This window comes from Ovis aries, chromosome 15 (assembly GCF_016772045.2).
Source record: "Ovis aries strain OAR_USU_Benz2616 breed Rambouillet chromosome 15, ARS-UI_Ramb_v3.0, whole genome shotgun sequence".
Taxonomy (NCBI): domain Eukaryota; kingdom Metazoa; phylum Chordata; class Mammalia; order Artiodactyla; family Bovidae; genus Ovis; species Ovis aries.
Genome location: NC_056068.1, coordinates 77,402,025 through 77,418,680, shown reverse-complemented (window position 1 = coordinate 77,418,680; position 16,656 = coordinate 77,402,025). Strand labels below are relative to the sequence as shown.

The 16,656-nt window shown below is 37.8% G+C and overlaps 2 pseudogenes; both read left to right on the top strand.

The window, feature by feature from the left end:
• Positions 1-854: 854 nt before the first annotated feature.
• LOC101121328 (olfactory receptor 1165-like) lies at positions 855-4,281 on the top strand (annotated as a pseudogene).
• A 7,980-nt stretch (positions 4,282-12,261) lies between these two features.
• Positions 12,262-13,211, top strand: LOC101121581 (olfactory receptor 5D13-like; annotated as a pseudogene).
• Positions 13,212-16,656: the final 3,445 nt, after the last annotated feature.

Here is a 16,656-nt window from a genome sequence, read left to right as displayed (position 1 = left end):
TGTATTGTGCCTAACTTCGGGTGTACAAAATTGTGAATTAATAAGTGAGTGTTTTTCAAGCCACTGAATCTGCAGCAGTTTATTATGATGAAATAGACCATTCATATACCACATAATTGATAGGTTTTATCAATTGCATTATCAAAAATGTATATTCAACAAGTTTTAATAAAGTGGAAACATTGGGATATAATAATAACTGCAAATGCCACAATATCATATTTCTATTCAGTGTGATATTGAATGTGTTTCTTACAAAAATGTAGATGTCCAAATAAGAAAACTTAGAGGAAAGACTGAAATAAACATAACACAGAAACAACACTATGCTTGGTCTATTGAACAGTAATTGTGATTTTCTCTTTCTGAATTTTGGAATTCATGTCTTCCATGATAAATATAAATATAAACAGGGTGATTGCTAGTGTTATTTTTCTAAGATAAGATAAACACGCTCAAGCTTCCTATATGATTTAATGATTTCAAATAAATTATACTCTAAATGAGGAGTATGGGATTTTCTTTAAATTGCCTTGTTTGTAGCTCATGGAAAACACCCCAATCAAAATTGTCTGGGGTGTGAATCCCCAAAGTCACTCAGGTAGACATAAATATACAGCATGATCCCTAAGTTTAGTTTACAAGTATACGGTTTACCCTTGGGAGTGTCTCTATTTTTTAATGAGAAAAAAATGTAATTTTCTTGATGACTTCACTGAAATATACTTTGGAAGAGGTTACAATACTCTTATTACAAGCTACAACAATTTTAATTAAATGTAAGTGTTTTTGTTAAATACTTTTCAAGATTCTTATTTTAAAAAGTCTTCAGTAAATCAATCTATAAAGACTACATGGCTTCTGGTGAGTTGTTTAAATTAAGTGATTTACTTTAATTCTGATGTGGGAAACTCTGAAATTAACAATATTTTTGGCAGAGAAACACCTATGCAACCCTAGTAGCAATGAAATGGTATTCAATTAATTCATTTAAGGGGAAGAATACAAGATATTGAACTTATTTTTACATTAAATTTTTTGAGTTTAAAATCATGCAGGTGAAAGCAAGTTGGAGCAGTACAGCAAACTTGAGTTCTGAATTAAACCCCAAACTAGTCTGAAATATGTTGCCTGGGATTTGATATTAAAAGGTAATAATGCTTTTATATACCAAAATGTGTGTATTTTGTGCACCAAAATCAAAATTGCTGCAGTGAGTGAAACGAAAGAAGTAGCTATCAAGCAGTCTAGATAATGCAGTGATACTGTGCGTGCTAAGTCGCTTCAGTCCTTTCTGACTCTTTATAAACAACCCTATGGACTGTAGCCCACCAGGCTCCTCTGTCCATGGGATTCTCCAAGCAGGAACACCAGAGTGGGTTGCCGTACACTCCTCCAGGGGATTTTCCCAATGCAGGAGGAGAACCCGTGTCTCTTATGTCTGCTGCACTGGTAGTTTAGTTCTTTTAGAGATCACAGAAATCCAGACAGAAGAGTTCAGATTGCAGGTAACTTGTATGGAGATGATTTTGAATATGGGTAAGCATTTGAGCATGATTTTAAACTAATACTGAATGAAAATTAGTCCTGAAGGATGATTGTAAGTAGGCTAAATAAAGACAACTGCTGAATAGGTGTGTGGTAGGTAGCAATAGAGAGTGTATTTTGAAGAATATGTTCATCTTGCCCTAATTACATTTTTCACAGCCTCCACCTTGGATGGAAAGGAAATCATAGAGATACAGACAAGGACAGGGAAAAATGGACAGAACAAAGCTTGTGCCTTGATGGCTCAAGACTTGAATGGAAACGTGCAGCTAAGAAGGAGACATTAGAAAAGAATTAAAAAAAAGGTTTCCTCTGTGTACTCATTTTTTCGACTTCTTAGTCACTATTTGCACCATTTCAGACTTCATAAAATTATAGGTGGTGCTACATTGTAGAATATTTTGAGGCTATATATTTCAAATTCAAAGTAAACATGAAAAGCAGCATTAGAAATACAAGAGAAGAAACTAAATTTGGTGGGGGCCATTTATTACATGTGAAATTAGTCTTAAATATTTTAGAAAATAATTAAAGTTGGGCTTCCCTGATAGCTCAGCTGGGAAAGAATCCGCCTGCAATGCCTGGGACCCCAGTTCGATTCCTGGGTGGGGAAGATCTGCTGGAGAAGGAATAGGCTACGAACTCCAGTGTTTCTGGTCTTCCCTTGTGACTCAGCTGGTAAAGAATCTACCTGTAATGTGGGAGACCTGGGTTCAGTCCCTGGGTTGGGAAGATCCCCTGGAGAAGGGAATGACTACCCACTCCAGAATTCTACACTAAATTTAGTGGGGGGCAATTATTACATGTGAAATTAAAATCTTAAACATTTTAGAAAATAATTCACTAAGTTATATTTTATACATAATTGTATAGTAAAAAGAAATTCTTATAATAGAATTATATTCTAAAGGTAAGGTTTCAGAGAGCTTAACTTGTCAGAAACATATTAATAAGTGACTGAGGTTAAATTTGAAGGCAAGCTGACTTGATTAAAGAGTCTAGATTGTTAACAAGACATCATTCATATTCTCTAGGAGATACAATATGTGACCTTTCACCAAGGTTTGGCCAGTTGGTGAAATCATTAAGGGAAGGTAAACCTGAGGCTTCTCTGATGAGGTGGGTGCTGAATCTCTCAGTTGTGTGACTTGCGACTCCATGGACTGTCGCCCGCCAGGCTCCTCCGTCCACCAGTTTTCACCAGCAAGGATACTGGAGTAGGGTGCCAATTCTTTCCCCTGGGGATATTCCTGACCCAGGGATTGAACTCATGTCCCTTGCATCTCCTGCACCATCAGGAGGATTCTTTACCACCGCACTACCTGGGAAGCCTCTCTCTGATCGGGGAGCACTAAGGAAAAGTGAGAGAAAAACAGAGGACATCTTGAGCAGTTAGAATGGCCCGAACAAACATAAGACTTTGCAAGTGCAATCAGCAAGTTCAATTAAACGAAGCTAAAGAAAGGAATTATCCATGCGGAGAAAAGGGCGACAGCTGAGAAGGTTGAGAAAATTCAAACAAGGACATTTTCTGAGTCACTGTGACACCCAGTTCTTCCCAGTCCATCCTCTCCTTGCCCCTACATCAGAAGCTGACTTGCACTCTCCACACCTGTAGACACACATATATTTGGGCTCCAACTGCACCTTATTCACATTCCTGGGAAATCCCAGACGTCACCACTACAAACCAGTCCCCTGTCCAGGCTGGGAGGAAAATACCCTCTGTTTCTGTCATGTCTGGTTGCCTAGGGTGAGCTCTCTGGCTTTCTCTGGCAGAAGCCGTAGTGATGGATGAGAGAAATCAGAGTGCTGGAATCACCTTCATCCTCTTGGGCTTCTCAGAATACCTGCAGGTCCAGGTGCCCCTATTCCTGGCCTTCTTCACCATCTACACCATCTCTGTGGTGGGGAACCTGGGTATGATTGTGATCATCAGAATCAACCCCAAGCTTCACACCCCCATGTACTTCTTTCTCAGCCATCTCTCCTTTCTTGATTTTTGTTACTCTTCTATAACCACACCTAAACTCTTAGAGATCTTGGTTGTGGACAGAAGGACTATCTCCTACATGGATTGCATGATGCAATTCTTCTTTGGTTGCACATTTGTGATTACAGACATGTTCATGTTAGCAGTGATGGCCTATGACTGGTTTGTAGCTATTTGTAACCCCTGCTCTACACAGTTGCTATGTCTCCTAAGCTCTGCAGCCTCCTAGTCGCTGGAACCTACACGTGGGGTGGATCGTGTTCCTTGACAATCACCTGTTCTCTTTTGGAGCTGTCCTTCTGTGGTTCTAATGTCATACATCACTTTGGCTGTGAGTACTCTGCCATCGTCTCTGCCTCTTGCTCTGACTCTCACTTCAGTCAGATGACACGTTTTATCATTTCTACTCTCAGTGAGGTGTGTAGCCTCCTGCTTATCCTCGCCTCCTATATTTTCATAATTGTCACAATCATCAAGATGCCTTCAGCTGGTGGACTCCGAAAAGCCTTCTCCACCTGTGCCTCCCACCTGACCACCATCACCATTTTCCATGGGGTCATCCTTCTTCTCTACTGTGTACCCAACTCCAGAAGCTCATGGCTCTTCATCAAAGTAGCCACTGTGCTTTACACAATAGTGATCCCCATGCTAAATCCCATTATCTACAGCCTTAGAAATAATGATGTGAAGGAGACCATCAGAAATTAGTCAATACCAAAATGTTTTCCCACCCAATGTAATTTTGAGTGAGAAGAGAGATAGAGGAAAGCAGTTTCTTAAATGTGCTTTATACAGTGTGTTGATGGTTATTAGTGTCCACTGACTAGTGTCCTACTCTTTGCGACCCCTTCTCTGTCCATGGGGAATCTCCAGGCAAGAATACTGGAGTGGGTTGCCATGTCCCCCCTCCAGGGGATCTTCCCAAGCCAGGAATGGAACTCACGTCTCCCGAAGTGCAAGTTGATTCTTTAGTGACTGAGATACAATAGGATACAATCTCTTGAGAAAATTTTATATCATATGAATATAACGTGATTTTTAAACTGCACTGTGAGTTTAAAATGTCAGCTTCAGTTTAAAAGAAAAAAAGAAAAATATATGTTTATGTCTCACTTTCAGAGTGTTATAGGCAAAATAATGATCATCTAACAGTGTCCAGGGCTTCCCTGGTGGCTCAGATGGTAAAGAATCTGCCTGAACTACGGGAGACCTGGGTTCTTTCCCTGGGTAGGGAAGATCCCCTCGAGGAGGGCATGACAACCCACTCCAGTATTCTTGCCTGGAAAATCCCCAAGGACAGAGGAGCCTGGTGGGCTACAGTCCACGGGGTCTCAAAGAGTCGGATAAGACTAAGCGGCTAAGCACAGCGCAGCAGAAGGCTGTCCATATTCTGAAATCCTCAGAATTTGCAAATTATTTCTCTTCCATGTCTTTTTTCTTTCTTTTTTCTCTTTTTCTCAGATTATGAAATGTGATAGATAGGTAGACAAGTAATTTTGTATAATCATCCTGTATGTTACTTTCTCCAAGAAATTAAAGACTTATCAGTTCTTTGCAGCATCTCCGTGAGCATGTTTCTAGTCACTGTGCCTCTTGATGCCTCTAGGAACAGACTCCATTGCGGTGTTCAAAGATTTTTCTTCTAAACAGAGAATAGGTTACGAGAGTTAAAACTTTTAACTTTATCACTTTTGAAATTTGTATTATTAAAATATTAGAGTATATTCCCTTATGTCTGGCTTATTGGGCTCAGCATTTTGTTTCAAAAGAATTTTTAAGTGATTGACTGTAACAGTAGTTCCCTTTTTGGTGCTGAAGAATGTTCTACAAAATAAATATATTGATATGATAATATGTTTATTCATATTACTACTACAAATGGAATTTGGCTATTTCCTCTTCTCTATTGAAGTATTATTTAGTTACAGAGTTATAATAATTTTATATACACAACATAGTGATTCATTATGTTTTTAGATTAGACACTATTAAACGTTGGTGGCTCAGTGGGTAAAGAACCTGCCTGCAAGCAGGTGATGCCAGAGATATGGGTTTGATTCCTGGGTGGGGAATATCCCCTGGAGGAGGGGGCAGCCACCCAGTCCCATGGGCAGAGGAACCTGGTGGCCTAGAGTCCATGGGGTCACAAAGAGTTGGACGCAACTGAAGTGACAGCTAAGTGCAGCACACAAAGGATACCAGGCATAACTCACGGCGCTGGGCAGCAGCTTCCTGTAGCTTATCCATTTTATGCAGAGCATTTTGTAGACTTTATACTCCTAAATTGCCCCTCCTCCTTTCCTCTACAAAGTCTGCGTATAACAATTGTTGGAGAGAATTAGAGTAAAAGGAGACGCTGTGCATTGTGGGAGAGAATGTAAATTGGTATAACCAACTGCATACTGCATGGAAAGCAGTATGGAGTTTTACACACACACAAACACACACACACACACACACACACACACACACACACACGGTAAAAACAGAACTACCATAGGAGCCAGCAGTTTCACTCCTGGTTATTTCACCTTTTTTGTCTTTAACGTAAATGCTGCTTGAACATTACACAAGTATGTGCTCATTGCACGTGAGCACTCACTGTTTGAGGTGTGCCCTATCTCTGAATGTTCTGGATCAAAGGGCGCTTGTTTCTGATCTTTTGCCAGATGCCATGAAACGATTTTCCAAAATGGATGGATTAGTTTAAATTCCAACTATATTGTATGTGGGTTCTAATTATTGTCCATTTTTGATAACATTTAATACTCTCATAGCAGACATTTTAACATTTTCAGGTTCGTGGGTAAGTAGGGGTACTTCATTTTGGTGATGAATTCAATTCCACTTTACTAATGTGGCTGAATTCCTATAATTTAGTTATTAGTCATTTGACTTGTCTTACTTCTTTGTGAAGGGCCTATTCAGGGTTTTTCTTAAGCCTATTTTTCTATTAGGTTATTAATATTTTATTATGAAAAATGTATTTCATTATGCATTCTAAATAAAAGTCCTTTGATGTGTGTATCATGAATATTTTCTAGATTGTGGCGTGCCTATTCATTTGGTCGGGATGTCTTTAGGGGCACACATTTCCTTATGTTTAATGAATTAATGAATCAATGTTTAACAAACTGTTTCTTTACACAGTGAAGTGCTTCTAATGTCTTATTTAAGATCCACTTCTTACCTCCAAAATAATAAAGATATTCATGTTTTATGTGCTAAGTTATCATAAATTTCATACAGTATTATATTTTATATTCTACTCCATTTTCAATTCGGGTTTTTTTTCTCTTTTTACATTGATTTTTTTAAAATATAAATTTGTTTATTTTAAGTGGAGGTTAATTATTTTACAACTTATTTGAAACTAAATTTTGATGGGGGCATGACTATAAGCTAATTTTATATTTTGACTTATTGGCATATATTTACCCCAGAAATACTTCTTGAAAAATTTACTCATTTTAACACTGCTCTGTGGTGCCAGAATATTCATAAAGTAAACATCAGTATATCTATAGTTCTGTTTCTAGACTTTCTGTATGCTTCTAAGTGTTTTATAATCAGAACTACCCTTAACTAATAGGCTTTGATATCAAGTTGAGCAACTCTTAAGAAGTTACTCTTAATCTTGCAGAGTGTTTAAGATATTCTTTACTTAACCTTTTAAAACAACCTTTAGAATTTTTCTTGTTTGGGTTTAGTGTAGAAATACAGTAGAATTATAGATCAATGTGCAGAGAGTGGTGTTTGCAGCCTCAGGTCTCCAAACCATAGCATGCTACACGATCATGTTTACTTAGATCTACTTCATGGTTTACAATATAAGATACATCATATTTTTATAAAGTTCTTACATATTTTTAAAATTAATCTCAATTTGTGATTATTTTTCACACTATTTTAAGTGTCATTTGTAAGATGTGTATTATTTTTCAATTAGGATTCAATGCATTTTGGCAACTCTATAAATATCTTTTAATAATTTTATAATTTATTTGTAGATTATTTTGGATTTTCAACATGCATATCATACAATCTCTAGTCAAATATTTTCTGGATAGGTTGTTTCCAATGTTATTCCCTTTATTTTTCTCTTGTGTTTGGTTAACTAGCTGAAAACTTTAGTATAATTTTGAATAACCAGTAAAAGTGGGTATCCTTGACTTCCTCATTTAAAAAGGAAAGTATCAATACTTAACATTTCATGCTTAAAATGTTAAGCAAAGTTATCTCATGTATTTTTTTGGTATGTGTCTGTTATATTTCGTTTTTTAGTGAGTGAATGTTGAATTTATCAAGCTAATTTTCCTCATTTAAACTCCTTTAATATTTTGATGTGGTAAGTTATATTTTTAAAAAATTTCATTAAAAAATTTTTTTTAAATATAAATTTATCTATTTTAATTGGAGGTTAATTACTTTACAATATTGTATTGGTTTTGCCATACATCAACATGAATCTCCCACAGGTATACACATGTTCCCCATCCTGCACCCCTCTTTCCTCCTCCCTCTCCCTCCCCATACCATCCCTCTGGGTCATCCCCAAGCATACAGTGCACCAGCCCCAAGCATACAGTGTCATGCATTGAACCTGGACTGGCGATTCGTTTCACACATGATATTATACATGTTTCAATTCCATTCTCCCAAATCATCCCACCCTCTCCCTCTCCCACGGAGTCCAAAAGACTCTTCTATACATCTGTGTCTCTTTTGCTGTCTCACATACAGGGTTATCATTATCATCTTTCTAAATTCCATATATATGTGTTAGCAGACTGTATTGGTGTTTTTCTTTCTGGCTTACTTCACTCTGTATAATTGGCTCCAGTTTCATCCACCTCATTAGAACTGATTCAAATGTATTCTTTTTAATGTTTGAGTAATACTCCACTGTATATATGTACCTCGGCTTTCTTATCCATTCGTCTGCTGATGGACATCTAGGTTGCTTCCATGTCCTGGCTATTATAAACAATGCTGCAATGAACATAGGGGTTCTAATCAAAATATGTGTTTTCTCCTGAGAAAATTCCTATAAGTATTATATATTTACCTTTTCCTTAGTTGATTGATTTAATGTGACAACATTTAATGTATAATTTAAAATTCTATGATCATTGGTAATGTTGTTCTGTCATTTTCTTTTATTGCCTTTTACTTGTTAGTTTTCTCCATCAAGATTATATTTGTCTCAAAACAAAAATGGTAGGAGAGTCTTCTTATTCAATTCAGTGAATATTATGTAGAAATGAAAAACAGAGTGTGGTAGGGAGATACACAAGGACAGTATTCATATCAAAAACACCTGTAAGTTAATTGCTATTCAGTTCAGTTCCGTCACTCAGTTGTGTTCGACTCTGCAACCCAAAGGACTACAGCACGCCAGGCCTCCCTGTCTATCACCAACTCCAGGAGCCTACTCAAACTCATGCCCATTGCTTCAGCGATGCCTTCCAACCATTCATCCTGTGTCGTCCCCTTCTCCTCCCACCCTCAATCTTTCCCCGGATCAGGGTCTTTTCCAGTGACTCAGCTCTTCGCATGAGGTGGCCAAAGTATTGGTGTTTCAGCTTCAACACCAGTCCTTACAATGAGTATTCAGACCTGATTTCCTTTAGGGTGGACTGCCTGAATCTCTTTGCACACCAAGGAACTCACAAGAGTCTTCTCCAGCACCACAGTTCAAAAGCATCAGTTCTTTGGTGCTCAGCTTTCTTCATAGTTCAGCTCTCACATCCATACATGACTACTGGAAAAACTATAGCTTTGACTAGACCAGTCTTTGTTGGCAAAGTAATATCTCTGCTTTTTAATATACTGTCTAGGTTGGTCATAACTTTCCTTCCAAGGAAGAAAGGTCTTTTAATTTCCTGGCTGCAGTCACCATTAGCAGTGACTTTGGAGCCCTCCCTCCCCCCAAAAAAATTTGCCACTGTTTGCACTGTTTCCCCATCTATTTGCAATGAAGTGATGAGACCAGATGCCATGATCTCAGTTTTCTGAACGCTGAGCTTTCATGTTTATTCAATTAATACCTATATTTCAAAAGTTCCATATCAAACAAATAGTTAATGGGATAAATGTGGTGGTGTAATTATCTTTAATGATTTAGAAGAAAATGCATCCACTAAAATGACACAAGAGACAGTGTTTCACGTAATTAAATGGTTTCTGGTCCACTGAGTAATACTCCAATTGCAATTCTATGTACTTCATATAATCATGGTTATGGGGGGAAATATAAGACCCAGGGTTTGGCAGAATTTAGACTGTGAATTCAGCTTTTAAATTTTTATTTGTATTTTTTGATATTTCTAATGTCCCTAGAAAAAAAAATGCCATTTTCCTGGCATGCTCATTGAAATATACTACCATTTTTGCAAGCCTAAATTCTTCTAATATCTTAAAGAACATTTGAATGCTGAGAAGAAATATACCTGAGATTCATTAATCCTAAAAAGAAATTCTCAGTAATTAATCAAGAACATCTGGTTTCAGGTCAGTTCATGTTTCTTTCTGTATCTTTCAAATTAAGTGGAAAAGATGGAGCTACAGCTCATATAGATTACTCCACAAACTATAGACGATCCCTTTCTATGATCAGAAACATTTTAATTTGCACTAATATGGCATGAAGTGGTTTAGACAATTGAGATTTGTATTACTGAACCTGGCAGCAATGAGCAATAGGGAAATTGCAAAAATACATAGAATTCTGTAACTCCATACAGTTAGTTCCAATATGAGTACAAACCTACCATTAATCCACTGATTTTCTCCAAAAGCCTTTGAAATTGGTAAGGTTGAACACCAAATCAAATGTTCAGTCTCTTTTGTTATTGATGTGAGTATCCCATCAGTAAACCGAAACAGTGGTTCCAGTCTCCCTAATATACCAGGGAATTGGTAATACTTTCAAATGTTGAAGGAAAGCCATTGATTAAAATAGTCTGAATAATAATAGGTATTTACAATGTATCTGCCCAGTCCCTCTTGCTATTGGAAAAAATATTCTGATGACATATTGTTTATGTCTTGGATTGTTTGTAGTGGATATCAAGTAGGCCTTCATGGAGCTGCGTCTGTAGCCTGACACTCGATCTGGACAAAACTAAGATGAAGCAGACCATCCATCTAATGTCACTGAAGTTTTATGTCTGTATCTCGGGGCCATTCATATTAAGGCATGGCCGCTCTTGCTTCCCCAACTTCTCCACGCTTGCCTCATCATAACAGAGGTTTACTCAGTGGTAGAGAAAATCTGTAACTTTCACTGTATCTTGAATGCATTTGGTATAAAATTATTATTGGTGAATATAATTAATTATATATAATTATATATAATTTATAAATATAAATTATATCCTTTTTTCTCATAACATTATATATACTTTATATTATATATTTATTTATATATTGGTGGCTGAGACAGTAAAGAATCTGTCTGCAGTAGACCAGGGTTTGATCTCTGAGTTGGGGAAATGCCCAGGAGAAGGGAATGGCAATCCAATCCAATATTCTTACCTGGACAATCACATGGACAGAGAAAGCCAGCAGGCTACAGTCCATGGTTTTTCAAAAAGTCAGACAGGAGAAATAACTAACACTCACTTATAATTTTAGATATATATCAAAAAGGTTTAGCTGCTAAGTCATAGTGGAGTGGGTTGCCGTCTCCTCCAGGGGGGCTTCCTGACCTAGGGATTGAGCTCAGGTCTCCTGCTTTGCAGGTGGTCTCCTGCACTGTGGGTGGATTATTTACTGACTCAGGCATCAGGGAGGCCCATAGCAATAATGCGGTGGGTTGCCATTTTCTTCTCCAGGGAATCTTCCCCACCCAGGAATCGAACCTGTGTCTCCTACATTGAAAGTGGATTCTTTACCATTAAGCCACTGTGGAAGCCTTATACATTAAAATAGATGATCTAAAATCACATTTACAAATAATTAATATGTTCATTAGATTCAATTCAATGTTAAGCAAAATGTCAGTATAAAAACCCAAAAATCATCCCAGGAGGCAGTATAACCTTAATGGAGGTTTTGATGGAAGGTACAAGATTATTTCTAAATAAGATTCTATAATTAATTTAAGCACAAGATGGAAGGCATAAACTAGTTACAACTTAAGATTTATGCCAGTTCACAGACTTTATGGGTGCTTAATTCTTTAATATAACTAAAATATAAAAAAAGTTATACCAAGATTTATGTGGCACCTTTTACACATCAGTTGATCTCCTTGATCCTTGATGTAACTCTTAGAACCATAACAAAGTACTCTGCTTCTTTTCGGCATCTCAAAATTTTGTGATTTACAATTTCTTTTGTGTTCCAAATTTATATTTTAGTTGTATATTAACAATACTAATCAAGGGCTAAATTTTAAACGATAGGATGAACAGTCTGTATTTTAGTGGTTCTCATAATTTATCATGCATCAGAAATCATCTGGAGGGCTGGATAAATCACAAACTGTGGGCTCCGTTCCAGAGTCTTTGATTCAGGACGTTGGAGACAGGGCTTCAGCATTTGCATCCCTGACGTATTCTTAGGTGTCCCTGCTGCTGGTGGTTTGAGGACCATACCTGGAGAATATATACCAACTCCACGGAGACATAGGAAGCTTCTGCCTTCTCTGTTTCTCTTTTCTATTCATTTCTATTTTTCAGGAATAATGTTCGGTCCTTTGTTCAACAGGAATCATGCTGCTATCAGAAGGAAACCACAGTTTCATACCCACATTTATTCTCCTGGGTGTTTCAGAATATCCAGAACTCCAGGTCCCACTCTTCCTTGTTTTCCTGTCTGTCTACACAGTCACTGTGGTGGGGAATTTAGGCATGACATAATCATCAAGGTCAATTCAAAACTCCACACGATCATGTACTTTTTCCTTAGTCACTTGTCCTTTGTCGATTTCTGTTTTTCTACTGTAGTTATACCCAAACTCTTGGAGAATTTGGTTGTGGAGGACAGAACCATCTCTTTCTCTGGCTGCATTGCGCAATTTTGTTTCGCTTGCCTGTTTGGTGTAGCAGAAACGTTCATGTTAGCAGCAGTGGCCTATGACCGCTTTGTGGCCATCTGCAGCCCCTTGCTCTATACCACTGCGATGTCTCTGAAGCGCTGTGCTCTCTTGGTGGCTGGCTCTTACTCATGGGGTGTAGTGTGCTCCATGACACTCACGTATTTCCTTCTTGCATTATCCTACTGCAAGTCTAGCACCATAAATAATTTTATCTGTGACCGCTCTGTAATTGTTTCTGTCTCCTGCTCAGATCCCTATATCACTCAGATGTTATGTTCTATTATTGCCATATTCAATGAGGCGGGCAGCCTGGTGATTATTCTGATGTCCTATATATTCATTTTTGTCACTGTTCTGGGGATGCCTTCTGCAAGTGGGTGCTGGAAAACCATCTCCACCTGTGCTTCCCGCCTGACAGCCATCAGCATCTTCCACGGAACCATCCTTTTCCTTTTCTGCATTCCTAACCCCAAAACTTCTTGGCTCACAGTCAAAGTGACTTCTGTGTTTTACACAGCAATGATTCCTATGCTGAACCCCTTGATCTACAGCTTGAGGAACAAAGACGTAAAAAATACATTCACAAGATTAATTTTCACAAAACCGCTTTGTTACTATGCATAATATTTTAAAATTCATTATTTCTGAAAAAGTAAATGATATCCTATGCTACAGATGGTTCAGTTCTTGCAGTGCAATTGATGATTCAAATCTTTTGACAATTATGCTTTAGGTTAATATATCTATGGCAGGATAGCAGTTTATTGATGATTATTGAGTTTTACGTACATCAATGTTTAGTAAAATAGCTATAAACCATATGTAAACCAAATTTTTAAAAAAATGACTGCTTTTTGTAGTATTTGTAAGTCATTTTTGAGTGAATTCAAATGTATTAAAAGTTTATGGGTATATGATGAAATTATTTTTTTCTGCCTTGGCCTGTTGGCATGTACATCATAAGAAAAATGATTAAGGAGAAGGTTCAAGCTTCAGACAAAGAAGGCATAAACCTGTTTATGACTTCCTCTTCAAAACACAAGTCTGGGAAAATTAAAGACAGGAGGGCGACATGGACTCCAAGAACTAACCAATCCAACACAGAGTAACAGTAAAATATGAGTAACCAACCAACAACACAGTTATTCCAATCATGCAATGACCAAGTGTTGTCTTAGACTAAAGTGTTTCGGCATGCATGACAGCAATCTGTCCTTCACTATATCCCAGAGTTTGCTCATACTCATGTCCATTAAGTCAGTGAAGCTATCCAACTGTCTCATCCTCTGTTGCCCACTTCTCTGCCTGCCCTCAACCTTTCCCAGCATCAGGGTCTTTTCCAGTGAGTCAACTCTTCTCATTTGGTGGCCAAAGTGTTGGAGCTTCAGCTTCAGCCTCAGTCCTTCCAATGAGAATTCAGGGTTGATCTCCTGTAGGACTGACCTGGTTTGATCTTCTTGCTGTTCAATGGATTCTTAAGAGTTTTCTCCAGCACCACAATTTGAAAGCAACAATTCAGCCTTCAGCCTTCTTTATGGTCCAACACTCACATCTATACATGACTACTGGAAAAAACATAACTTGGACTATATGGACCTTTGTCAACAAAGTGATGCCTCTGCTTTTTAATACACTGTCTACGATCATCATAGTTTTCTTTCCAAGGAATCATAGATGAATGAATCATAGATGCAAACATAAAAATGAAAACTAAAAAAAATTTTTTAGCATAAAACAGAAAAGATCTTTCAAAAGTTCAGTTCAGTTCAGTTCAGTCACTCAGTCATGTCTGACTCTTTGCGACCCGATGAGTCGTAGCACGCCAGGCCTCCCTGTCCATCACCATCTTCTGGAGTTCACTCAGACTCATGTCCATCGAGTCAGTGATGCCATCCAGCCATCTCATACTCTGTTGTCCCCTTCTCCTCCTGCCCCCAATCCCTCCCAGCATCAGAGTCTTTCCCAATGAGTCAACTCTTCGCATGAGGTAGCCAAAGTACTGGAGCTTCAGCTTTAGCATCATTCCTTCCAAGGAAATCCCAGGGTTGATCTCCTTCAGAATGGACTGGTTGGATGTCCTTGCAGTCCAAGGGACCCTCAAGAGTCTTCTCCAACACCACAGTTCAAACGCATCAATTCTTCAGTGCTCAGCCTTCTTCACAGTCCAACTCTCACATCCATACATGACCACAAGAAAAACCATAGCCTTGACTTGGCGGAGCTTAGTCGGCAAAGTAATGTCTCTGCTTTTGAATATGCTATCTAGGTTAGTCATAATGATAATTTTTTGAATGAACATAAAAAGGATGGATCTTTAAAAAACAAAAAAATGAGCTTCATTGCCATTGAAAGTGTTTGGTAAAAGTTTCTTGAGCATAAATGCCACCATTAATAAGCTGACAATACAAGCCATAGATTGTGAGTAGGTATTTGGAGAACTTATATTTGATAAATGATTTCAATGTAAAACATACAGAGGAAGTCTTTATACTCAATACAAGAAAAAAGCCTACTTAAGGTTTTGATGAACCATCTGAGCACACATTTGACAAAACAGAACACACAAATACACACATGAAAAAATGCTAAGGATAGCTAGTCATCAATGACATTCTTATTAAAGTTAAAGCTTAAACCACAAGGAGAAACTACTCTACTCCATTTAGAATAGCTAAAATGAATACAAGTTTCAAATGCTGGTGGAAACGTGGAGCAAGTTAAATGCTTATGCATGTCAGATAAGACTACAGGGTTAAATAACTTTGAAAATAGTTTAGCAGTATCTTATGAAGTTACAAAAGGACTTCCCAGACTATTATGTGACAGAAACTGTGATAGCAGTTTAAGCCTCGAAGCTGGTGGCAATTTGTTGTGCAGCATGGAAAACTAATGTCCAACAAGGTTGCTAGCTCTGGGTGACTAGGGTGTAGATACTGGCTCCAAAGCTAGTCTAGGGGACAGAGGCGTCAGCAATGGGGGGAAGATGCATTGTGGAACTCAAGCCTATCTCAGTGAAAGAGTAACCATGCAGACTTGTGGGATTTTGGATCAAGCCATACTATGTACAATACTACTATGCCTGGTGGGAAACAGCCCCTGGTGTGTTATGCCTTCCTGGTAGAGTCTGGCTAGTGTTAGTCAGGTTGTCAGGAGCCTAGGGAAAGCATTTGTTGCTGCTGTTTAGTCACTAAATTGTGTCCAAATCTTGTGCATATCCATGGACTGCAGCCCACCAGGCTTCTCTGTCCAAAAGATTTCCCAGGCAAGAACACTGGAGTGGGTGGCCATTTTCTCTACCAAGGGTTATTCCCAACTCCAAGCAGGGATAGAACCTATGTCTCTTGCACTGCAGATGATTTTCTTTTTTTTTCTTACCACCGAGCCACCAGGCAAGACAGTGGATCTAATTGTGTGATATTTCAGTATGGTAGAACCAGTGGATTGATTGACACTCAGAGGTTTTAGAGATTTAAACATGTTTCCAAAATGCATTTTCCATTTATGAGACTGTATTTTTAATTGTATTAATATAAGCTTGAAAGTGTGGATTGCTTATATGTATTGCTTATAAGAAAACACAGTTTAGTTTCAGTAAAGAACATCACTGTTTCTGAAGACAATAATATTTATTTAGGTTAAGCAATAAAATCAGAGACCAAGTTATATTGTTTAAACATCTCAAAACATATGCACTTCATACAAAGAATGGGAAAGAAAAATCACACTGGAAATATATATGATAGCAGTTAATATCTCTGAACAGTTTCATTTTAGCTTATTTATCTTTTGTTTGGGGTTTTATTATAGTCACCAAGTTTTCTTATTCAGTTCATATACTTTTTTAATAATTATTTTAAAAGAAATTAATGAAATGGGCTCTTTGAGGTGCCATCTCCAGTGACTCAGAAGGAACTACCTTCTTGCAAATTGCCACATGAAAAAAGCATTCAAGCTAGTTTACTCATGTGTGATATAAAAGTAAATACCTCAAGAAATGCTCTCTGGGGCCTAAATCCCCGCGGTCCTGGAAGCATACACAAGCCCTGCGTTTTGTTCATAGGAGTCAGAT